Source organism: Acanthochromis polyacanthus, chromosome 1 (assembly GCF_021347895.1).
Source record: "Acanthochromis polyacanthus isolate Apoly-LR-REF ecotype Palm Island chromosome 1, KAUST_Apoly_ChrSc, whole genome shotgun sequence".
NCBI classification, from domain to species: Eukaryota; Metazoa; Chordata; class Actinopteri; family Pomacentridae; genus Acanthochromis; species Acanthochromis polyacanthus.
Window position 1 is genome coordinate 61,032,547 of NC_067113.1, and position 25,789 is coordinate 61,058,335.

At 40.7% G+C, this 25,789-nt stretch overlaps 1 protein-coding gene across 1 annotated transcript in view; it reads left to right on the forward strand.

Moving 5' to 3' along the window:
- The window catches only part of nav3 (neuron navigator 3), a 660,678-nt gene that overhangs the window by 120,647 nt on the left and 514,242 nt on the right, over positions 1–25,789 (forward strand). The window contains exon 2 of the mRNA XM_051948572.1: positions 25,611–25,691. The gene's annotated coding sequence lies outside the window, so the exon portion shown is untranslated. The remainder of the gene's footprint in view (positions 1–25,610; positions 25,692–25,789) is intronic.

Genomic DNA, 25,789 nt, shown 5'->3' on the forward strand with positions numbered 1-25,789 from the left:
CAGACAATTTCATGTTCACCATGAAAATTCACACTTTTATTCATGTGCTTGCATAATTGCACAAGGGTTTTCTAATCATCAATGAGCCTTTCAACACCATTAGCTAACACAATGTAGCATTAGAACACAGGAGTGATGGTTGCTGCAAATGTTCCTCTGTACCCCTATGGAGATATTCCATTAAAGATCAGCCGTTTCCAGCTAGAATAGTCATTTACCATATTAACACTGTCTAGACTGTAGTTCTGATTCATTTAATGTTATTTTCATTGAAAAAATGCTTGTCTTTCAAAAATGAGGACATTTCTAAGTGACCCCAAACTTTTGAATGGTAGTGTATGTCTGTTTCCGTGGTCTCTTGCACGAAAGCAGAACCATGTATTGAAAACAGTAGAAGTTCACAAAGGTTCAAAGCAGCGATATTGTTTTTTTTTTTGTTTGTTTTACACTGAGCTGAAAATAAGACTGTACATAAATTTAGCAAGTAACATCACTAAGATACATTGGATTTTATTGCACTTCCTGAATTTTGAACTGCACTTTAACTTGTAGGAGTGTAGGAAGTTACTTTTGGTCAGTTAATAGTGGGAAGGATTTTACAAGGGAAGGGCTAAATGTTTCAAAGGGAGGAACTCACATGCACACACAGCTGGACCAGTTGCCTAAACATAGGGGAAGCACTGAAATTTCTTGACATTCTCTGCTATCTTGTATATAAGATAGTTGTTTGCTGCTATATTAATATTATTCATAATATTATCCCTATTTTTCTTGGATATTATAAATGTTGGATACATAGTAGTCTGATTCATATAGGCTGTTTGTATCAGCCTCCCATTGGCTGCTTTTTTTTACCTGACTTTCTGATCTCCTTCCACTATTTGCGTGTTATCATTTTCAAAATTCACTTTGCTGATGGGGAAACAATAACAACTTTCAGGCTAGCAACATACCACATTGAAAATTTCAAGTTTTGTTGAAGATTTAGATCGTTCAGTAAGGCAGTACTGCTAGCTTATTGATTTTAATAGCCTTCCTGCATGCAAACGTTGCAACACAAACATTCCACCCATGTCTGCTTTGACACCAAACACCGAAGCTGCATGCTTTGCTTAAACCCATCCAGAATTACTGTGACTGTTATAAAGAAATACAAAGACACTAAAGCGTTTTTAACCACTATAGCAGATGATCCTGTGATGCAGACAGACCATTCTCACTACATGTTATACCTTGGAAAAAAAAGTCCCCTTGATTGCTGAACACATTGGATACTGCAGACTTTAAAGCTTTCAGGAACCCAAGCGTTAAACTTTTGTGATATAGGGAGAAGCGTGTAACAATCTTCACGCTCCAGTAGAGCTTTGGAAAGGATTGTGTGTTATTTCTGAGGTAATACAAGTGGGAATATCAAAGAAGTTGTGAATACAGAGAAGCAATCTGCCTCCTGGTGTAGCATTTCTTGGTTTTATTACAGAATGAAGGCCTTCGAGTCGTAGTATGTAATGTAGTTGTCGGTCCTAAAGTATCTCATTCATGTTGTGCCTGTTGAGCCTCAGAAATAGCTCATCTCAGAGCTGCTGTTTGTTTTTGTTGTCACCTAGTTCATTCAGTTATTGCCTGGGGAGATTTGAAATTGTATTGGCTTTGAATTTTTTTTTTTAGTAACCAAACTGCATGGATTTTTGCTGAAGTATCACAAAGAAATAACTGCCCTCAGAAGCAGCTTTCTTCAGTTATTTGTTTATTTGCAGTAAATTAAACTTGAAACGATTTAATCTGAATTTTTCACAGAAGTCATGTAATTCCTGAAGCGCTCATTTTAAAATCAGCCAGTGTAAAATCACCTCTGTATGCTGCTGCCCTGACACTGACTCGCATACATGTACCCTTGGTGTTTCCTCTGTGGCAGGTGTATAGGAGCACAGAGTAATGATGCCTGGGAGGCTGGCTGGTTTTTCGAGTGAACCCTGACTCTGAGTGTGCACCTCACCAGGCATCACACCTCTGTTTCAGACTGGGCCTTATTCATTCACAAGCCTGGATTCCTTTCCTTTCTCCCTTGCCCATCTAATAGACCTGACACAGCTGGCTCACAGATGAGCTGTGGCCTCACACATAGGGCTCTGGATGTTGCCAGCTACTCACATTTCAAAACAGATGAAAACTTTACATAAAACTTGATTTTCAGTCCATTTGATATTTAAAGATCTGATATGTTCGACACAGAAGGCCACCTTCAATATTAGAACCCAAATGTGAACCCATAGACTGTATATAAAAGATGGACGTAGCGTTTGGGTTGCAAAGAGAAGTCAAAGAGAAGTCTGACTGCATAGAAGTCTATGAGAAAATGACTCTACTTCTCCCTCAATTAGTTGCCTAAACATTTTCCTGATGAGTCTATGATCTCAGTGTCTCCTTTGAAGTTTATACCACAACGTCCATTTTTTATAAAACATATTCCCATTTAGAGTAAAATGGAGAATAAAGTAGGGTATGTTTAAGGCATGGCTGCCTTGTGATAGACATGGAATTTCGAATTGAGGTGTCCTTTGCTTCCTCCGGTTCGGTCAGATCTACCCCTCTCCTCAAGCTAGAATCAAAAGATGGTGATGGACATGCTCCAAAGACTGGTAGTCCACAAACCAATTGTTGGCATTACAATGGCCATGCTAATCTTTCATGTAGTTTGTGCGTGAATCAGAATCAAAATGACAGATGAGTGATGTGATTGCAGCAAAGGGTGGACAGTCATTGTTGATTCTATGCATCTAGAACAATAATAGGTTACACACTTCTAATTCTTTAAAACATTTGTTTGACATTGGAGAGCGTTAGCTGAGAAAGTTGATTTCATTTTCATGTTTGCTAGAGACAAAAATGGGACCGAAAATTTGAAACAGTTATGGATTGAACAATTGAAATATTAAAATATTATTTGGGAAGTTTTAGGGGTGAATGCATTTAAATATAAGTAGACCTAGGCTAGCTGTTTTGTTCTGCTCTGTATTTACGCTAAGCTAAGATGACTGACTTTTGGTTCCAGCCATTTTCAGTTTTGATTAAAAAATTTTCTACACCTAGCTAAGTCATTTTTCTGTGAAAGTGAAAGTCAAAAGGACACTTGTAGACAAACTACAATAATGGTCCTAGACAGGATCACTGACCCTTTTTATCTACAAATACAGACAGTTGTTCCTCTTTGTGGGTGCGAAATTTAGGCCCCATACCTGTGAAATGAGTGGATAATAGCCTACGGAGCCTTCTAGAAGGTGGAGGAGGTCGCTATTGGCCTGCATATATGGGAATGATCTGCAGTGTTAACAAACATTTAATAGGCTGATAGTATCTGAAACAAGTCTTAGAACATGTGATCTGTATCTGAATGTGTTATCTGAATAATGATTGATGGGTCTTTATGTTTATACTTGGTATTATAATGCCTTGTCTTTATTACGAAAGACCTTTTTCACTACAGAGTGAGAAAAGAGCAGTCGTATTAATAAGATTAAACACAACTACATTTCATTTAGGTCAAGTAACTCCAGGGTCTTGGGATTGTCTGTTTGGTCATTGTCATGGCGCAACTAGAAATGTTAAAGTACTGGATCATCCTTCACAAAATATGCTACACCTGTGCTGTTTCTGCACTGTCAAGTCAAAATGAAAAAGGTCTACTGTGCCTGTTTGATCCTGTCAAAATATACAGATTAGATAGATGGGGCTGGCTCAGTTATCAACAAACACAGTGCAACCCAAGCCAGTCAAGGAAAACAGTGGCTATGTCTCAGTAGAATTGGCAATTCTCCTATAGAGATGCCAATCGCAATCTCCCCGAGGAGAGATGCCAATCGCAATCTCTAATAGAATTGCCAATTCTCCTAGTAGACATTGCAATTGCTAACCCTAACCCTAACCTTAACCAATTCAGTAGAATTGGCAATTCTACTAGTAGAGATTGCGATTGGCATCTCTACTAGGCGAATTGCCAATTCTACTAGGAGAATTGCCAATTCTACTGAATTGCCATCTCTACTGTGACAGCTACATTCCAATATCTATACTTCTATATTGTATTGTACCCCAGCAAAAGATTTAGTACATTCCAATGCACAATACACTGATGAGCCTCACCATTATGACCACTGACAGGTGAAGTGAACAACATCGGTCATCTCGTCATAGTGCAACATTCTGCTGGGAAACCTTAAGTCCTGACATATATGTGGATGTTTGACATGTACCGCCCCCCTAAACATTGCAGGCCAAGCAACCCCCACCAACACCCCATAGCAACAGCAGTCCTTGATGCCAGTTGCCACCCTCAGCAGGACAGTGCACCCCAAGACATCGCAAAAATTGCTCAGGAGTGGCCTGGAGATCATGACAGAGCTAAGATCTTCTCCTTGGTTCCCCACTCCCCAGATCCAAATCTTACTGAGCATCTGTGGTATGGTCCAGGATCAGCCTGATCTAGGTAGGTCCCACTCTGCAACCCACAGGACCCACAGAATTCACTGCCACCATCAGGACATCTCCAGAGCTCCTGTGTCCATGCCCCACTGGGTCAGAGGAGATTTAGCAGCATAAAGGAGACCAGCACAATATTAAGCAGGTGGTCATAATGTTTTGCCTGATTGGTATATTTCAAATGTAGTATGTCAAAAATACTTGGATATCCTCATACATCCCGTCAGCTGTTGCAATATGCAAGTCAGCATGCTTTTCAGGTCATTCCACAATCCTCTACGCAGTTCACATTCATTGCAGTATCATGCATGGGTATAAACAAGCTGGAGACATCGCACAAATGGATGTCAGCTCATTTCACACTACAGACTGTGATGGTCGAAGTTTAATGCACATTGTTATGAAACAGTAGTCAGGGTGAGCTCTGTTGTTTCTCCACCGCTGAGCTAATGTTACTGCTACCACCTGTTACTTCTGTCAGGCTGGGTTTATTTTTATAATAAGGTGGAGTGAGGCGACCTTCTCTAATGAGTGGCTGATGTGTTCTTTTTGAGAATGCGGTTGTGCTGTATGGATTGCATTTGTACCTGTCTGAGATCTCACTGCCAACAAATGTGGTCTTTTTGATTACACTCTGGTCCCAATGTGCTCTGTGTCGCCCTAACCAGTTAAATTATCTAGATATGGACTGCACAATAAAACAAAAGATGTGTATATATGCAATTTTGAAACAGGTTCTCAGACTCTGGATTGCTTTTTCCTTTCTTCAATGTGGCCAAGAGGATTGGACATTTCAGTTATGTTTAATAAGAGACCAGAAGTGCAGTTTGTTACAGATAAATTAAATAACATTAAAAGAACTCATCTTCTAACACCTGCTTTGCTTCTTTTACAAAGTGAATCTAGGTGAGCTAGGTATGAGATGTCAAGTCTTCACATAGGCTCAGAGCAAATAATAATCACAGGTGTGATTTTTGCCTGTAGTGCTGTCTTCGACCCCTTTTGCTCCTCCAGACTGTGATTATCCTGTCTTCCTGTCTGTGTCTGCCTCCTTCCCTCATTGAAAACTCATCTCTCGACTCTTGGTTTTCAGCCGTCTGTCCACACACTTTTGTTTGTCTGTTTCCGTCTCCTCTGTGAGTGTGATTTAAAAGGCTCAGCGGCTGCATCTGGATGGAACAACACATCCTCCCCCTCCGACCTGACCATAATGCTTCTCCCCCCTTCTTCATCCCTGTTCACCTTCACCTCGCCGCCGACCTACCTCCCCCGACATCAAACCTGTGAGCATGGCGTCGCCTCTCATAATTCAATTCAATATCAGCCCTGATCCTGCACATCGACAAGTTCACAGCTCATGAATGACATTGGTTCAACCCATGAAACGCCCTCCTCCTCGCTCCCTTCTTCCCTGTCCTTCCAGGCTTTACAGGGAATTTGATCTCTTGGTTTGTCTTGAAAAGAACCATGTTGTTGTTGGATACCGAAATTGCCAGAAAATTAGATTTACTGTCGTATTATTTGGGCAGGTTTAAGGTTGGAGGTTACAAAAGAGTGCACGGAAAAATGATAAACTGGTTTCAATCAAAGGCAAAGCCGTGAAAATTAAATTTCTTTCCCTGGATTTTTGCTTTCATCTCATCCCACACAAACATGTTCATGAGGTGTTTGCTCATCACATTGTGTCTCTTTCAGACACCCCATCAGCCCTGTGCTGGAAGTCTGCATCTGGTGTTGGCTTTGCCGCATTTGCATGGTGTTGGCATGTAATTTAAGATACATGACCGTGCATGGAAATTTAATTAAATTGCGTTTTTTAAATGTGAATTCGGCCCTCGTTGGAATTTAATTTGCACCAAACAACCTCTGGGCTGTTCATTTTGCGTGACAGGCAGACTGACACACATTAGGTGCCTCTCCATGTAATGCGGAGCTGCACGTCTGGCATAACCCTTTTTTACTGCCACTGTGCTAGAGTTGGCTTTTATTTAATGCAAGCATTAAATTCCCATTTTTCAGTGGTGCTTCTGCCCTTGTTTTATGTGGTTATTGTTTACAGTGCCCTGTTCCAGCTGTTGTTCTTTCCGTCTGCTCTCAGTCTACGGTATTAAGCTAGGCTAAAGCACCCTTTGATTAGCTTTAATGCAATATACAAGAGCTGCCTATTTAGTTTCACCTACAGATATTTTTGGCTCATTGACCACTCTCCCTTGGGAGCCAAAGATGTTTTGCTTTGCAGTATTGATTTCTCCCTGGTAGGTCGGGCTCCAGATCCTGCTGCTTTATTAGGGGGTTGATACCACATGGAAAACATCAGAATCTGTCTTGGCTCATGTCAGCAGTGTAGACCTTCTGGCATTCTGAATTAATAGTTAAAGGATTTTGTTCCATAAAGGCCAGCCATCCATCTTTATAGTCAAATTCCTCCTTAACATCACAACAGAGTTGTACCCAAATTGCACCAAGATGAAGATTCTGGAGCTACTGTTGGCATGTTAATATTCCTATTGTTTCGATGGAAATGTTTATCATAGTTACCATTGTAGCTTTTGTATTAACTTTTTGTAGTCATAAACCACAACATTTTTACCTGCTGATAACTGAGTAAACAAGTTATGCAGTTTCACAAATGTGCTTACCAGATTTCTTGCCAGTTCATCCAATGGCTGTAGAGACATTTTATGAAAAACAACAAATATCAATCCCATTGTGGTGCTAAAGGAAACATCACAGAATAACCAAAGAACAAATGATTCTGTCTTTTTTATTTTTATTTTTTAGTGGCAGAGCAAATATTCACAACCTTAACTTAAGTAAAAGTACTAATATTTCACAATGTAAAAGTAATATCTCACAAGGTAATGGGCTGCATTGAAAATGTTACTTAATTAAGAATATTAGGACCAAACATACTCATTGTATAAAATTGTGCATTGGGGTAATTGTGTAATTACATCATATCATGACATTACTATTACTCATGAACATAGACTGTATATATAGTGGACGTAGCATCTGGCTCCAGAATTGAAGCCAACCCGGAAGTGTCAAAAACTTGCAATATCACGCCGTCCGCTAGGGTTGGCTCCATAGACCCCAGTTCATTTTTGGAAAAAATAACATTTGATAGACTGATTTTCTACAGCTCAGGATTTTTTTCGCGTTAGTTTTCATGGTCAAAATGAGAGATCAGGTGGCCGATCTTAAAATAAATCAATACTGAATTTTAAATAAATCATTAAAGTTGGCGGAGCAAGGGGGCGTGGCTATACTTGATAGACAGCAACAGAAGCCTCTGCGGTAAAATGTGGGTCAGCCAATCCTGCCCCTAGTTGCTCTCCGGTCCAGCCTGTTTGATGACGCTTTTTACGTCACTGGCTCCAAAAAATCCAAAACGGCGACCAGGAAGTGGCAAAATCCGGGCTTCATTTTCTCAGCGTTGAAACCAACGGGTGACATCACGGTTAGTTTACGCCTGCTCATGAATTAATGCAAAAGCAGGATTCTGTTGCTGTTGCTGGTTGAGGTGGAGCCCATTTTGAACTATTTGTATTCAGCTGCAACAAATGATTATTTTCATTATGGAATGATCTGCTGATTATTATTTTTTCCATAACCTGGTTAATTCATCTCTAGGTATCTTTAAACCTTTGATACACAAAATGGGTCAAAAGGGACCCATATTCAATGGAAAATGGGTATCTCTTGACCTATCCTGTGCATCAAAGGGTTAAGAGCAGTTTTAGAGCTGAGGGTAGTGGCTTGCCATCTTGGCAATGCCTGACACTTTCTAAACTGTTGCTAATCTAAAAATGAGAAAGAACATGGAACAAAAAGGGATCTAAGGCAGAACTGTCCTTTGATGGAACCTGTTGCTTAAAGTGGCCATACCCTTAGTCATGCATAACTTTAAATCTTAAGACAATTTAAATGGGTTGACTTATATATAATATTGAGTCTGACCATGGAAACATGTTGGGGACTATGGGGACTCTCTTGCCTTTGGTCCCAGCCTCATGTAGCTATCCAAGGAACTGCAGTTCTTGCCTAAAAATTGCTTAATTTTTTTAATCCCTGAAGGTTGCCATATAACTAGAAGTTAAAATTTCAAATAAAAGAACACAACTGCAAGTTTCTCAAGTTTATACTTGAGTACAACACTTGAGGTTAACAACAGAGCCAATAAAATTCTGCCTCTGCTACCATAAAAATCCGCAAAATTTCATTGCAATCCATTCTATAGTGGGAGGACTGACCAATGGCCGTTAGCATAATACCATTCCTCAGGCTATACCTCCAGCACTCACTGAAAAATTAGCATTTTCCCGGCAAGGATGAAACAGGATGGAAAACAGGTCTTACATGGTGCGTATGTGGGTGTCCATGCAACCTTTGGCAGGCAAACATTTCATTTTTTAACCGAATGTTTGGCCAAGCACATGAACCCGGCCATCCAATTTCCCGTCGTCCAGCCAGGCCATCATGAAACATATCATGCGGCTTCCACATGGCCTGGTTCTCCTGTATTGATTGGCTGTTGTGTCTCCAGTGACAGCAAATCTCCCAAGACAAGTGATTTTCTGTGTTAAAGGACGTCAAAGGGCCTTGAGGCCCAAATTGAAATGGATCCATGTGTAGTGTATGTCAGAAGAATAGAATTGATGTGACTTTGCAGTTAATGCTTGCCGTTGCTTCGGGGCAAGTTGCACAGCCAAATACACATGTATCGGATTACATAATTTTCTTATTGCTTGTGGTGAAACACTAAAGACTTGCCTGTAGTGCCACAGACAGAACAATAGACAGATTAAATACTTAAGGGAAGATTCTGACAGCAGCTACCTCTGTAAGCTCTCATTGTATTGGATAACAAAGGGATTCTGGGAGCTGGTCACTGCAACAAAATAAACCTGCAGGGTGATTGATTGCTTTTGAGAGGCTCGTTTTGCAATTACAGTGACCTCGGTTTGTGGCCTATCACACAGCTAATACATTCAACATTTGACAGGATATATTGATTTGAAATTGTTTTATCGCAAGCCGGCAAGTAAATTATAATGCAGCAATGCAACAGTCGAGTGTGGGAGAGATCAGCAGTTAGCAAATCAACCATAAACACAGGAAAAAGGTGATTTCTAAGACAAGTCTAAATGGAAGTTAAGTGAATATGTGTGTGTAAGTTGAAGCCAGAGGTCCCACTGAGCTTTAAAATCACGGTGCCTTTGTAAATACACATATGCGAATTAAGCTTTAATGGTGCTGTTTGTTCTGCAGGAGAGCCACATGAGCCTGAATGGCTCAGAGAAAGACCAATAAGACCCCTTCCTCCAGAAGGTATTCAAGCTGCATTTTAAATTATTCATAATAGCTCTAATCCTCTTGATGTAGCTTTTATTAGCTCTTCTTATTTATTGTTGTTTCCCTGTGACTCCGGGGGAATACTGGAAAAAAAGAGCCCTTCTGTATTACGTCAGTGATGGTTTGTGTGTAATTAGCTCTTTGACAACATTTCTGACTTTATTCCATGTTCCAATGCCGGGCTAATTAACGTGCAGTTTCACTCCGCCCTGTCATTAAAGGTCTTCAGATACATGACTTAATTTGGTCTTATAGGAGATTGCTTGTTTTTTCCCCCCTTATTGCGTTCTGTTGCGTTCGGTGAAGTAACCCTGGTATGTAACCCAACCCAGCTTTCATTACCAGTTAACTGTAAAAACGATCTCCTTAGCGCACAGGCAGTTTTCCATTTTCCTCTTCATTAAGTAAAGGGAGTGAATAATCTGGCCCATAATTTAACGTCTTTGCTAATGCATTGCACCATCGCTGAAGGAATTAACGTAAATAATATGATTTCCTCTGCCTCAGTGTCGCATCATGTTAACTTTGCATTGCACTTAACAGTTTCTCACCAAGGGAGCTAATTTATATTTATCTCATGTGTGTGCATTTCTACACAGGGATAGTTGCCAGTATTATCCATGCATAGTGGTCCCATCAGGGTCTTTGGAGTGGGATGCAGGCCACATTGAGAATTAGCCTTTTCATAGCAGGCCGGTGGATCAACCATTTTAATATGTTCTCGTGGTCTTCACCGCCTTCTTCCCCCATGAATCACACCCCTCCCATTCCATATTTTCACCCTATTATGCTATTGTGATGGAAAAATATAAGGGAAGACAAATTACCCCCTTTACCTCCTTGCACAGTTCCTGCTAATCCCCTTTCTTTGCTTCTTTTCATTCTTTAATCCAATCTTTGCCCATATTAGCAGACAATGGTATTGATTCTTGCTATTGTTGCTTTTCCTGAAGCTCAGTCTAGTTGCACTCACTCCAAGTAAATCGGGATAATACTGGCTAAGATGTAAGCCAGTTAAATGTATTTTATCTTCCTGTGTAACATTTTGGTTACAACAAAGAGGCGCATAAAAGAAACCATTCCAGCACTGTTGCCTAGCAGCTCCAGCTCACACTACATTCACAAACAGCCAGTGGAAATCCTCTGAGCAGTCACTTAGCTGCCAGGCACAGGTGTAAATGTGCATTAAGGGCCTGCATTATGCAGCTTTTTTTGTTGTTGTTTAATTTTCAGATATGTGGTGAACTCAACAGAAAACTAAAACCACAGTTTTCCAACAACTTCCTCAACTAAAAGTCAAGTGAGAAGAGCCCTTAGAGGGAAGGTGGTAAGTGCTGCATTATGGCTTGACTGGATGGATGTCAGGTATTGCTCGGTCAGGACTGCCAATCAGGACCAAGCTGTGATGTATTTATTGAAAGTGTGTGCTTGTCCTGCAAAAATCTCGCTGTTCTCTGTTCAAGCTTCACAATTGGCAAACACTTTCTGTTTTTTGTACGGTCTCCAAGGAGCTCCTCTGGTTTTGAGGATCTATGGTTATGCATTGTGTTTAGAAATGCAATAGGGACTGATGTAGGATTATTTTGTTTTAGACACACTTAAACTGTCATACTACAAGCAGTGCATATTGTTTTGCTCTATTCCTACCTTGAAACCTTGACACTGAACTGCAGTACCTTTAGCCTGGTTCAAGACAAAGGTTCTCTTTGCACTATTTCTGAGACAGGAAAAGGTTGATAAAATCCTAGAGAAGTAGTAGTAAAGAACATCCTAAAGCTCATGCACACTGTCCAACATGAAACAAGACACTTATTCACAACATTTCAGCGCTAGAACTTCCTCGGGTTAATGTTTTGCTACAAAGAGAAGCCATATTCCCCAAACAGGGACCCCAAAACATCATTCTACAAAATGACTAATTTTCATAACATACAGGGGAAAGCTAGTTAACACTCCATGTAGTCACGATCATCAATATCACCCAAAGTTATCCGCATTAAATACAATCTTGCTAATGTTTTACACCTCCAAAAAACACATACACTACCAGTCAAACATTTGGGGTCACCCAGACAATTTTATGTTTTCCATGAAAACTCACTTTTAATCATGTGCACAAGGGTTTTCCAATCATCAATTAGCCTTTTAACGTGAATAGCTAATACATTGTAGCATTAGAACACAGGAGTGATGGTTGCTGGAAGTGTTCCTCTGTACCCCTATGGAGATATTCCATTAAAAATCAGGTGTTTCCAGCTAGAATAGTCATTTACCACATTAACAATGTCGAGACTGTATTTCTGATTCACTTAATGTTTTCTGCATTGGAAAAAAAAAGATTTCTTTCAAAAATGAGGACATTTCTAAGTGACCCCAAACTTTTGAATGGTGGTGTATGTCTCAAAATCTTGCATGAGTCATATGTCGATGAACCTGCAGAGATAGGGGCCGTTTATACGAGGACCATCCTAACAGAAAACGCAAAAGTGGCGTCTTGTCATTTCACGTTTAGACGAGCGGTTTTGAAGGAAATCTGCGTATATACGGTGACTCCATAATGTGTGGAATTCGATTGGATATGCATGCCAGGCAGCTAGGTGGCGCTGCGATAAAACTCTGCCATGTCTACGCGCATGCTTACTGTCTCCCTTTTCGGATCTCCGCCGCGGTAAATGTTCATGAATGGAATCTGTACAGATTCTGTACGTTTGTTGGTACGACTCCTGTAGTGTACATAGAGCTGCCAGAGTTGCTTGAAGGTAGGAAGGATGGAAATAATCACACATCTTTGTTTACGTCCTTGTACCGGCCGGCAAACCAAAGCACGTATGTGACGTAATCGCGTACGCGACGTGGTCAGATCTCGGCAAAGTTTTGCGTTTTGCTGTTTAGACGGAAACGTAACGGCGGAGCGTTTTCTACTTTTCCACTCTGGAGGTCGGTTTCAAATTTTTGCGTTTTCAAGCCCCCAAAACGCCGTCCTCGTATAAACGGTAGGGTGTTTTGTTGAAATATTTTGCCGTTTTCACCTGCAAGCGTCCTCGTGTAAACGGCCCCATAGTCCCTATAAAAAGATCCTCTAGACCTTTAGAGGCAATTGCAATGAAGATTATCACATTTTAAGCAGACGCCATTTCACCATAGCATATGGGAGGTGTTAACATCAATAATAAATGACCCCAACAATACATTTTCAATCTTACCCAGTACAATGTATGAAGTGCGTCTAAGTTTCCAGAAATCCAGGCAGTAGTTTAGACAGTGTGTGAGAGTCTGGAACTACTGGAGAACCTTTGACTTTGGAGTCCCTGGAGAAAAGAGCACATAGCAAAGCTGAATTTAAAGCTACACTTCACACCTTTTGTGCCTAAGTCATTAAACTCTATTTTTACCAGCACCTTTGTTCCCATCATATGATCAACTTCCCATGTTATTAACACTTGTCTTGACAAGCTGTCTTCTTTCAGAGTGGTGTCTACACATCTGTAATGCCACCACAAGTGTGAAACGAACAGATGGTGAATATAGTCAGTCTGGAGCAAGCAATGAAAATGCTTGATGTTAGATCAGGCTTTGTGTGCTTTGCTTTCTATTATTTACTTTCTAATTTGGGTCAGAACAGAGGCTTTGTAGTTGCATCACAGCGAGGGGTCAGGGTTGGAACTTCACAGGGGCCAACGAGGGCCTTTATGTGAGCAGATTGAATAGGCTTGTTCTTGTTGGGGATTCTCTGCATTTCTCTCTGCTTCAAATGGTATTACAAATCATTCTGAAATTGTCTTTCAAAAGGAGTTTGCTTCAGAGCTTTATTCCATTGTGTCCACCCTAGTATCCAAAATTGGTCCATAACAGGCTAAAGTACAGCTCAAAGTGCAGTTAAGGTTGATGGAGGAGGGAATTCCAGGTTTGTAGATCTTCAGGTATAAATCTGAGTATTGGACAAATTCAAAATCTGTTCTAATATTGATGTTAGATGTAATGTTAAGAGTATGTAGGTAAAACCTTTGGGCAGCAAGAATATCTAAATTCAATTTCCTGACAATATTTTCTTGTTTAAGTGAAAAAAAGGCCTGCTGGTGGTGCTGGATGAAATGTGTGGTGCATCCCTTAAACTATACAACTTTATCATGGGGGTACCATGAATATCTATACAAGATATAATGGAATTTCATCCAGTGGTTGTAGAGATACGTCTCTCTGGAACAAAGGGTTGGACTAGCTCACTCACAGACATGCTGACATTGCTATCCCTGAGGCAATTTATTATATATATTAGGTTAAACATTTAAACAAATCAACATTCTTGATTTATTTAATAGTGCTGGCCTTTATGTGAATCAGTAACCCGCTAACCAACCCTCTGCCCTTCACTGTTGCCGGTAAAAAAGAGTAATCCATCGTCCCCAAGACGTTAATTCCATCACACGCCCCTGACCTCGACCTGAGCGTATGCTCACCAGTGTCACTAAGATGGATCGGGAGAAAATGAGATGTAACAGCACAACGGGCAGGTGGGGAGAGGTGAGGGAGGGCTGGGGCTTGGGTGTGGGGGTGTTGGGGAGGTTCAGTTGTCAATCCCTTCCTCCTGGCTGGCTGCTCATGTCTGCCCATTACCAGGGTGGCTGGCCTTCATCACGTGCGCCATCTCTACATGATGTGGTTATTAATGTGCTTGGTTAGTGTTCTATTCTGCCTGTCTGCAGCTTGTATTCATCCTGGTAGCAGAGCCATAGTGAATCCTACACAAAGAGCAGGTACCTTGGCACCAATATGGGAGAGTGAATGCTGGAGACATTCTTGATTTGGAAAGTTAAGAGTACGAAACAAAGTTGTTCCACTGACACACAAACAAATGAGAATATGAAATGCAAGACTCTAATAAAAAGTGTATGAGTCTTGAACTCCCTCTGTGTCACAGAGGACATCCACTCAGTCAGCCAGGATGCTCACACAAGCTGCCACTCCCAGCTTCACTTCCCCCAGAGAGCCCTTCTGGATGTTCATGTTCGCCCTGAAACAGCTGGGGCCCTGGTGAAGCATGTTAATGGTGGTTAATTAACAACACCAGAGGTTAGTCATGTCCCAGCCATGTTCTCATTCAAAAAGGATGAATGGACAACACCAGTGGGTGATGGCTCTCTCTGGTTCCCTAGACAGCATTTTGCATTGTCATTGTGAGGCTGATGAAGAAAAAGCACCTATTTAGTGACAGTTTACTTGGTGTGCACTGTGTATTGTTGAGAACTAAAGACTTGATTTAACAATGTGAATGTGTTCTTTAAAAGGAAAAAGAATGCTGTGAAAGAAATCATGGGTGTAATTTCACGTCAGACTTAACGGATATAAAATAATTTCAAAGAATTTAGATGTCATTTTTCAAGTTGCTCTAGCTACAGTCCTCTGCTCCACACAGATCCCTGTGGCGGGTGTTTAAAGTTTTGAATACTAAATGATATGAGGGGCCGTACAAGACTTAATTCATTCTCGTCCTCTCACACACATATATTTTCTCTCATACTCACATACATTCTCCTGTGACACACATACATTCTCCTTTCACATACATACATTCTCCTTTCACATACATACATTCTCCTATCACACACATATATTTTCACTCTCTTACACGCATACATTCTCCTCTCACACACATACATTCTCCTTTCACACACATATATTTTCCTTGCACACACATACATTCTTCTTTCACATACATATATTTTAATATTCACGCACACACACATTCTGCTTTCACATACATACATTTTCACTCATGCACACACATACATTCTCCTCTCACATGCATATATTGTCACACTTGCACATACATACATTCTCCTTTCACATTCATACATTCTCCTAAATAAATAGACATATATGTATATGTACAAAGAAAATATATGCATGAAAGAGAAGAATGTATGTATGTAAGAGGAGAATGTAGGTGTGTGAGAGGAGAATGTATGTATGTGCGAGAGAGAATAGTGGAAAAGGAAGTAAGTATAGTGGAAAAGGAAGTCCATCGTTTTTTGCGCTGTGATTGGCTGAAAAGCTCAAGTGGGCGGTGATGTTCAGGTAACGGTTACCATGGCAGGTGGAGAGGAGTCCCGAGCGCTTCAGCAAGCCATTGGGGTTTTAAGAAACATTTTGTCATGGTTGATGCTACAGGTACGGATCCGTACCTGTAGCATCTGTACTAGAGGTACGGACCCGTTAAGGTCACTGAAGAGCTGGCGCCGGTTAACTACTATTTGCTGCACATTACAGGCAGTTTATATGAATGACTTTGACGGCGAACATTGTATAATTTAACCAAAAATACACCGTCTCCTCTCACACTTTAGACATTGCAGTTTTTACGCTTTTAGACGCCGTGTCTAAATTGTTTGAAGTCCAGTTCCTATTAATTAGTTTACCGCGTTCAGTGGTGGAAGCGGCTGACGAACTCCATTGCAAATGTTCCCATTTAATTTCGGGCGCTAATTTACAAGATAAAGTTAAGGATGTCGAATATGAAACAAACACTCGTGAATGGTGAGGAGCAGCTCTTTAATTCGGCATGAATTAAAAAAAAACCACAAACTCGATTTACTGTGATATTGTGAGATTTGTTTGTGGTTATGTAACTTAGCCATTCAACAGAGTCCGCTAACATTAAAGTGACTGACGTGCAGTGTCTGTGTTGACAGACGTAGAAAATACGTCAGGGTTTTGTTTAGGTTGTTAATATGTAATAGTCTGTCGCTACTTTTGAAGGTAAAAAAATACTTGTAGTTTGCTGGCTGTTAGTTCTGCCATTTGTTTTGTTTGCTGTCTGTGCTTTATTAGAACAGGGTCACGTGAATAAAAAGTTTTGCTATTTTTAATAGTCGTGCCGATTTCAACCCCCAAATCGCTGTCAGTGAAAAAGTCAGATAACGATATTTATAAGACATTATGCATGATAGAAAAGAGAACTGCAGATGACTGACATGACAAGCTCGGCACGCAGATTCACCTCGAATCACGGAAGCGCCTTCATCACTCGGATTACCAAGACGGCTCATTAATATTTATGTACGTCGGATTACCAGCCAATCACAAAGCGCGTTCATCAGTCGACTCATTAATATTCATGTACGTCTCATTAATATTTATGGTAAGGCAAAGTGCCGTATCCGTAGGCCACAGGCTGCGGGTACGGGTCCGTATCTGTAGACACTACGTTTTGTCATCCCCAGAAACGGTCACATATTATCGTCATCGCTTGAGCAGCAGGCGACAGGTTTATTTGCACCAAACTTTACTCACAGCACTGTGGAAAGTGAGATGAGACAACTTTTCAGACCTGCAAACTTCCAAGTCGCTGCAGCGGGACAAGCAGCTAACGCTAACGCTACACGTAATCCTCCAGTTCGGCCTTGTGTAGCGTTAGCGTTAGCTGCTCGTCCCGCTGCAGCAACTTGGAAGTTTGCAGGTCTGAAAAGTTGTCTCATCTCACTTTCCACAGTGCTGTGAGTAAAGTTTGGTGCAAATAAACCTGTCGCCTGCTGCTCAAGCGATGACGATAATATGTGACCGTTTCTGGGGATGACAAAATGTTTCTTAAAACCCCAATGGCTTGCTGAAGCGCTCGGGACTCCTCTCCACCTGCCATGGTAACCGTTACCTGAACATCACCGCCCACTTGAGCTTTTCAGCCAATCACAGCGCAAAAAACGATGGACTTCCTTTTCCACTATACTTACTTCCTTTTCCACTATTCTCTCTCGCACATACATACATTCTCCTCTCACACACCTACATTCTCCTCTTACATACATACATTCTTCTCTTTCATGCATATATTTTCTTTGTACATATACATATATGTCTATTTATTTAGGAGAATGTATGAATGTGAAAGGAGAATGTATGTACGTGCAAGTGTGACAATATATGCATGTGAGAGGAGAATGTATGTGTGTGCATGAGTGAAAATGTATGTATGTGAAAGCAGAATGTGTGTGTGTGCAAGGAAAATATGTGTGTGTGAAAGGAGAATGTATGTGTGTGAGAGGAGAATGTATGCGTGTAAGAGAGTGAAAATATATGTGTGTGAAAGGAGAATGTATGTATGTGAAAGGAGAATGTATGTGAGTATGAGAGAAAATATATGTGTGTGAGAGGACGAGAATGAATTAAGTCTTGTACGGCCCCTCATAAAATGACATGAGCACACACACTTGCACACACATTCCCGTTTGCATTGCATCTGTTTCATCTTTAAAATCCAATACCTATGTGAACTTGGCAGTTGTTGGAGGATGAAATCTGTCCTCGGCAGATTTTCCACCAAGATGAGTGTTAGTGGAATGCAGTGACGATTCTAGTGCCTGTCATTTTCCAGGCAGTGTACTGTACTCTCTTTATATAATGCTGTGTTAAATTGCCTGGAGTTATGATGCTACCTGTTTTATGCCATCGCCATATGGGGCCTCTTGAAAACGCTAATGCAGCACATTTCCACCAAAGCAAAGATGTATAGAGAAAGTTACTGGGCCTTTTAACACATTTTTGTTCTGGTGTTGTAAAGATTTAATTTTTTGTAATTAAGGACTGCGTTCATGGTCAAATTTTGGTTTTATTACTTCAGAACGGTTCTGAAGTGAAGTCATTTGGAATTTAGTATAATTACTCTGCAAAGCAATGCAGTGGAGTTATGCGACAATCTGTGTTGGCTTGTCTGTCCGTCTGTTTGTCTGTTAGCAGCATTACTCAAAAATGGACAGATGGATTTGGATGAAATTTTCAGAGCAGGTTAGAAATGACACAAGGACCAAATGTTTAGATTTTGGCAGTGATATGGCTTATAGTCTGGATCCACGGATTTGTTAAAGATTTCTGTATCATTGCAAGATCGCAGTATGGTGTCACTGTAACTATGACAACAAGTGAACACTACGTCAGCTGTCTGCTGATGATCACATGATTGTGAACCTACTACAAATCCACCACTGTGGACCTATTGAGACTAATCCATCGGAAGTGATACAAGCAACAATTCATTAAATTATGGGGGTGTTTCCTCATCATATCAATTCCTGTCGACCGCTACATATTTAGGTCATGGTATCCCTACATAACATACACGTGCATAACACGTGCCTGTACTCAGCACAAGGTCATTTTGATTGTGGGTACATCTATATTAAATGACCACATTCTATGTTGCTGTGATTTCTGATCATCAATAATTAATAAACAAATGTTGCATTTCTAAAAAAAAAATGCTGCATTTCTGACAATGCCATATGGGGGAATGAACAGCCTTGGTGGAGTACTGTGCTCTCTGAGTGTTTTTCTAGTTAACATATGTTTCTGTCTTCTTAAAACTGCATTTTTTACAGAGAATAAAATTTTTTGCAATTAAAGTTTTCCTTTCAACAGCCTCTCTTGACGATGACATGGTTCAGTGTCCTGGTTCAACACCTCAGCTTTAAAGACAGCTTTTAGCCTTGAAATTGCACTTTAAATCTGTATTAGTTAAATTTGGCTACTTTATGATTACAGAACTTTGAATTCAGACCTGCTTTCTTCATATAGCCTATGCATAGTTAGTGGGTCGTTAGCATGCAGTGTGATATTTGAATATGCAGTAGTAATAGAGCAACAAGACATTCCATTAAGTGTGATGTAAAGTCAGGAAAATTAGCTGAAATGCATCACACTTCTCTTTTTATGCTGTTTGATCACAAAGAAAACTCACATGGTTGTCATTTTCCATGACTAATCTACAAGAGGTGTCTGTCTAAAGGAACATAATGCTTGTTGTTGCTTTATTTGAGAGACAACAAGTTTCTTGACATGCAAGCTCCACATACTCATTGCAAAATGAGCTAGGAACAGAAGAGAAATCGTGGAAAGGAAGATTTGCTTGCAAAGACAAAATGCAACATCAATTGTCAGGCTGCACAATTACTGGAATATTAATCGCAATCACGATTTTGCTTCCCACAATTATATGAACACCTACACATGCACTTTGCCCTCAACTCATAGCTTATCATAGCCTAAATTACAGTTTCGAATTGGGTAAATCTCACATTTGAGCTCTTTATTTCACTGTATTCAAAAATGATTTTTGATCTCACCTGTAGAATGGAGACTAGAGGCTTCTCTGTGCACAGCTGCCTAGCTAGTCAAACATAGCTTGTATTTTTGGTGTTTAGGTAACATCAGTAAAATTTAGTGTCGAATGATGAGCACATGTTCAGCAAGTGAGGCATTTTCATACAATTTATTAGGGTCCGAGCACCGAGGGTGCGAAGGACAGGCGGTGCCAGGGCACCGACTGTCCAAGGCACCAGCGGTGCCAAGGACCCTATTGAAACCCTAGGGTTTATTATTATTAGGGTCCGAGCACCGAGGGTGCGAAGGACAGGCGGTGCCAGGGCACCGACTGTCCAAGGCACCAGCGGTGCCAAGGACCCTATTGAAACCCTAGGGTTTATTATTATTATTATTATTTTTTTTTTTTTTTTTTTTTTCTCCCGTAAAGTAAATTGGCTTTTTGGCGGCCTTATCATACTCCAAAACGCTTGAAATTTGGCATGCACATCAGGACTGGCGAAAAATTTGATATTTTATGGGAGTTGCGCATGTGCGTGGCAAAATGGCTCTATAGCGCCACCTGCAAAGTTGAAAAAGTAGTCATTAGGTCAACTGCCACAATGTTTCATGTACAGCTACAATATTTGGTGGGCATATGCACAACATCAGGACACACCAAAAAGTCAATTACAGCCACGCCCTAAACCCAACAGGAAGTCGGCCATCTTCAATTTGCTGTAAATTTTTCAAACTTAATCGCTCCTCGGGAAATGAATTGCCTTTTTGGGGGCCTTATCATGAACCAAAACGCGTGAAATTTGGCGTGCACATTAGGACTGGCGAAAAATTTGATATTTTATGGGAGTTGCGCATATGTGTGAAAAAATGGCTCTATAGCGCCACCTGCAAAATTGAAACAGTGGTCATTAGGCCAACTTCCACAATGTTTTATTTACAGCTACAATATTTGGTGGGCATATGCACCACATCAGGACACACCAAAAAGTCAATCACAGCCACACCCTAAACCCAACAGGAAGTCGGCCATCTTGAATTTGCTGTACATTTGTCAAAATTTATAGCTCCTAGTGGATAAGTCTGAGAGAACTGAAATTTGGCCAGTACATGCACCAGACCTTTCTGATGAAAAGTTATCAAAAACTCAACCAGAAGCCAAAAGGTGTGGCCATGGCGGAGCCTCAAACAACTGATCCTTCGCCATGAAACAGGAAGTGGTGTCTAATTCTTCTCAACATGCTCCAATCTGCCTGAAACTTTACATGTATGATGACAGTCCTGTCCTGATGTCATCCACATAGGGATATTCATTGACAGTCATAGCGCCACCTTGTGGTTTCAGGAAATAGACATCTTTTACACTTTCATGCCCTATTGTTACCCGGTTGATCATATTCACTTCAAATGCAGTGACAACAGCCTAAACACATTGATGATGCATCCCAGTGAAAATGGTGACTTGTCATCAAAGGGCGTGTCTGTGGCGGCCAAACCAATTTCGATGTTTCGCCATGAAAATTTAACGATTCATATCTCAGCTGAACAACATCCTATCTGCCTCAGACTTCACATGCTGGATACCAGGTCCAGTCTGAACACATCCACACTCATAAATTTTGAAAAAGTCATAGCGCCACCTGTTGGTAATAGTAAGTTTAAGGCCTTATATTTTCAGGTACAATGGCCCCAAACTTGGTGATATCATGCTGGAAATTGGTCAGTCGAGTCTTCACCTCTTGACAATCACACACTGTGAAGGGTGTGACATTTCATGCAACGCTGTTGCCGTAGCAACCAAATATCGCCATGAAAAACAAAGCCCTTTCTGACAGGTTAGGAATACTCCAATGCTCACAAAAATTACCACACACATCACCATTGACCCAAGGAACAACACTGTATGCATCTCGGCACTGCACATGCTATAGCGCCCCCTACAGTATTTTTAACAAACAGCCCCCCCAGCACGTTTCACCTCCATCCATGAAATTTGGGAGGCTTATAGAGCACATCAGGACGCACAAAAAAGCCTCTTGGAGCCATGTCCTAAACCCAACAGGAAGTCGGCCATCTTGGATTAATTGTGAGATTTTTGATGATTTTTCTCATTTTTGAGAGTTAATACCTCCTTGGGGATAATTCCAGGAGACCTGAAATTTTGTCAGTCCACACAGCAGGACTTGGTTTGGAAAAGTTATCAAAAGTTTAACCAGAAGCCAAATGGCGTGGCCATGGCGACCATTAGAGTTTTGATGCTTCGCCATGAAACAACAACTGCTGTATAACTCTCCTCTGCATGCACCAATCTGCCTCAAACTTTCCATGTGTGATCACAATCCAATCCTGATCACATCTACAGGCCAACAGACACTCTCAGTTGCAGCGCCACCTGTTGGAGGGACAATAAATGCTGTATAACTGGCCTCTACATGATCAAATCAGCCTGAAACTTTTCATGAGTGATCAGAGTCCAGCCCTCATCACATCCACTGTTTGAAATACAATCTGAGTTACAGCGCCACCTGGTGGTGGATGGGCAGGAAATGCTGTATAACTAGTCTGAACATGCTCCAATCTGGCTGAAATTTTACGTGTGATTAAACTCTGGTCCAGATGTGATTCAGAGGCCAGCACACACTCTCAGTCACAGCGCCACCTGGTGGACGTGCATGGATTCGCCGACCAGCGTGGATGCGAGGACCCGTCCATCGCTGCTTGCAGCTTTAATTCATATTGTACTTCAAAGAGGTGGACTGAATTCATTTATTTTGATGCAGATTTGTACTTTAGCAATCCAACATTGACTATCTATTCAGCATAGTTCTGGTGCCTGTTGATTCCTTGAGGAAAGCGTGTGAAAGTTAAAGCTGCTAGATATCTGAATCCCTTTCCTAGCATACTGCTAAGCTAGTTAGCAGTGGCTACCTTGTCTGTTTGTCACAAGGAGCTGGGCTGGTAGCATGCAGCTCAGAAAGTGCATCAAAGTGTTTAGCTGGAAACAGCTGGCTCCTGCAGCTGGAACTGAACCAAACAGTAAATGTGCTGTAAAACCAACACAGTGAGCCAAATGAAGCAAAAAAACATCTGTGGACCTACAGAGTCGTTGGGATTTCTGTGTCACAGTGACATCATCCCTTCATTTAACAGCTAATTTAAAGTTTTAACATTGGATTTTTTTGTCAATTTATGGACGCTTTCCTGAACTTGGTATGATAAAATATATTGCTATAGATCTGTAAGTGAATTAGAGGACTATGGTAAATGTTGTAAATGAAGGAAAGTCATTTCTTTAGAATATATTTGGATTTTTGTATGATCTCTTTTCAGTGACGTAATGAAGCAATGCTTTAATTTAATTAGATTGGCAACTAATAGTCATCTGAATTGTTTTTTACACTAAACTTATATTTTTCAACATTTAAGAATAAAAATCCATGCACCATAATTAAGCCTTTTTTTTATTTTATTTTTTTTTTAGCTGTAATACTCACTTCAACTGCAGAAAAGGAAAAATAAAAATCTGTTAACTGAAATAATTTTAACAAAAAAAATCAAAGCCTTTTTTGCATTGAGGAAATAATATCCAGTGTTTCTCCTCTGAGAGCTGTATATAAAACGAGTTGTTGGCCCTCTTACTGGCGGCCTGCCCGGGAAACCCTTACGATTAATTGGCCTCCCGTTTGTTTTGAGCTGCACCCACCCATTACGATCCCTCGTAAACGTGATAGTGTAAAACCAAACTGCACCTGGGCATCCAGACACAGAGCCAGAGCCAGTGAGAGGCGCTCTGCTGCTAATGTCATTAATCGCCCTGCAGGAAAGACTCCACATATTTCTCTTAGTTATGAAACCCTTATCTTTGAACACACACCGCAGCTCACCCGTAACCGATTTCAATTTGGCCACTCTTCAAATGTCCTCCATTACGGCCACTAAAACCAGGGGGCAAGGGGATAACCAACAGTGATAATGAAGGGAAAGGTCACTCAAGTAACAACCGGTTAATTGGATTTGGCTTTTTTTTTTTGCATTGATCAAACATTGTCCATCAGGGATGCTGTCTGGTTGGAAGGATTCCTTATCACTTTTGCTGTCCAAATATTTCATTATTTTTTTATTAGACAACCCCATCTTTTGCATTTTAAAGCTCATTTGCTACAGCTTGCATACGATTTGCATTACTTTTCAAAGCACTCCATTAACTTTTAGATTTATTCCCCACCTTCCAGGCAGCTATTCGTTTTGGTATGCTATGACAGTAAGTATTTTTGAGGGAGGTAATTTATCACAGTCAACATTTAGTTTGGGTCCTCTCTGTCGGCTGCCAAACAGCAACTTGAGTTTAATCCACGAATATCCAATTTGCATGATAATTTTCACATATTTCACTCTCTTTTCGGTTCAGTTTTGTGACAGTATTTGTTATGAATTCAATAACTTTAGCTGCAACCTGTTACCTTTTGTTTGCAATCTCGCAAAATCTGTTTTATTTCCATTCCAGACAACCTTCACCTTTTTTTTTTTTAAAGATGCTGTTTTTGTTTCCCTCTGGAGCTTGTATGTCAGACAGCACATCATGAATGTTCCTCTCCTTAAAGCTTACCTCTGACATATCATGTTGTTTTTAATGCATTTGCAAGAGCAGGTGTCGTATTCTTTTTCAAATATTGTAGCGAAAATGAAGCGTTTCTGGTCTCCAGACAGGTTTCACCTTGCGAGCTGCTGCTTTGTGTATCCCAGGATAGAGGACGACTCACATGTTCCCATCAAACCCCTGCTTGGCTCGAAAGTGCCTTTCAAGCCGTCTCTCCCTGGCATCCTCATCATTATTGACAGACCTCAAACATCTTACTTAAAAACTCGACAGACTTGTTTACTCCCAGATTCTCAAGTGTTGTTTTCAGGAAAAAATAAAAAACTTTAAAGTGGCTCGGCGGCGAGACCAAGAAGCACATTCAGAACATTTCGTCTCTGCTGACATTGTGCGTAAACTTGGCCTCGGCCTCTTGGGGATTATTGTGTTGGAGGGGAATGAAAGTGGTGTTAGAACTGGAGATTTAAATTAAGATTTTTTTTATTTTTTACCTGTGTTTTCTGGCGGATAGATGGGTATAATCCTCACAAGTAATTGATTTTCAGGAGCGGTGCAGAGGTAGGATGCAGCACCTTGGTGGGGAATATGAGGGATGAGAACCATTTCCACAGCCAAACGGAGTTGACTCAGAGTTTATTGCTGTTTTTTTTTTCCCAGAAACTTTCCAGAAAACAATTTTTTGTGCTCAAAGTTGCTTTAATGTCCTGCTGCATCGGGTAAACTCTTGGTCACAGCATGTTACAATACTGGTGGGATTTTTTTTTTTTTTTTTGTTTAGTGGGGGGGGGGGGACCACTGCGAGCTGTAGGAGGTAGCAGGCTGTATGATAGTGGATGTTCTTGAACAAATCACTCCCAGGATTTGCAGTATGAGACATTTTAAGCTGTCCGTGTGTGAGGAATTTAAACCGCAGCCCCCCTGGTAGCCGCTCTGTCTTTTTATTGTATTCAGACTGATCGACTTCGAGCGGAGACACAAAAAAAAAACAAAAAAGAAAACATGACTAAACCAAAATGATTGTCACATACTGTGTTTGTTTTAAGCTGTCTCCCTAGTTAAATTATAACAAATTCTGCTTTGTTTCCTCCCTTTTTAGGATCTGTGTTGTGCTGCTGCCTGCTGTGATAAATGCTGATCCACGCTTTAAAGAGGAGCCGAGATGGAGTCCTAGTCTGACGTAAGTTCAGCTCCTTTTACTGCACACATTATCTCATTATCTCCCTCTATCTGCCTCCTTTGCTTGACTTTATTCTGTGACTTGTTGGACTACATTGC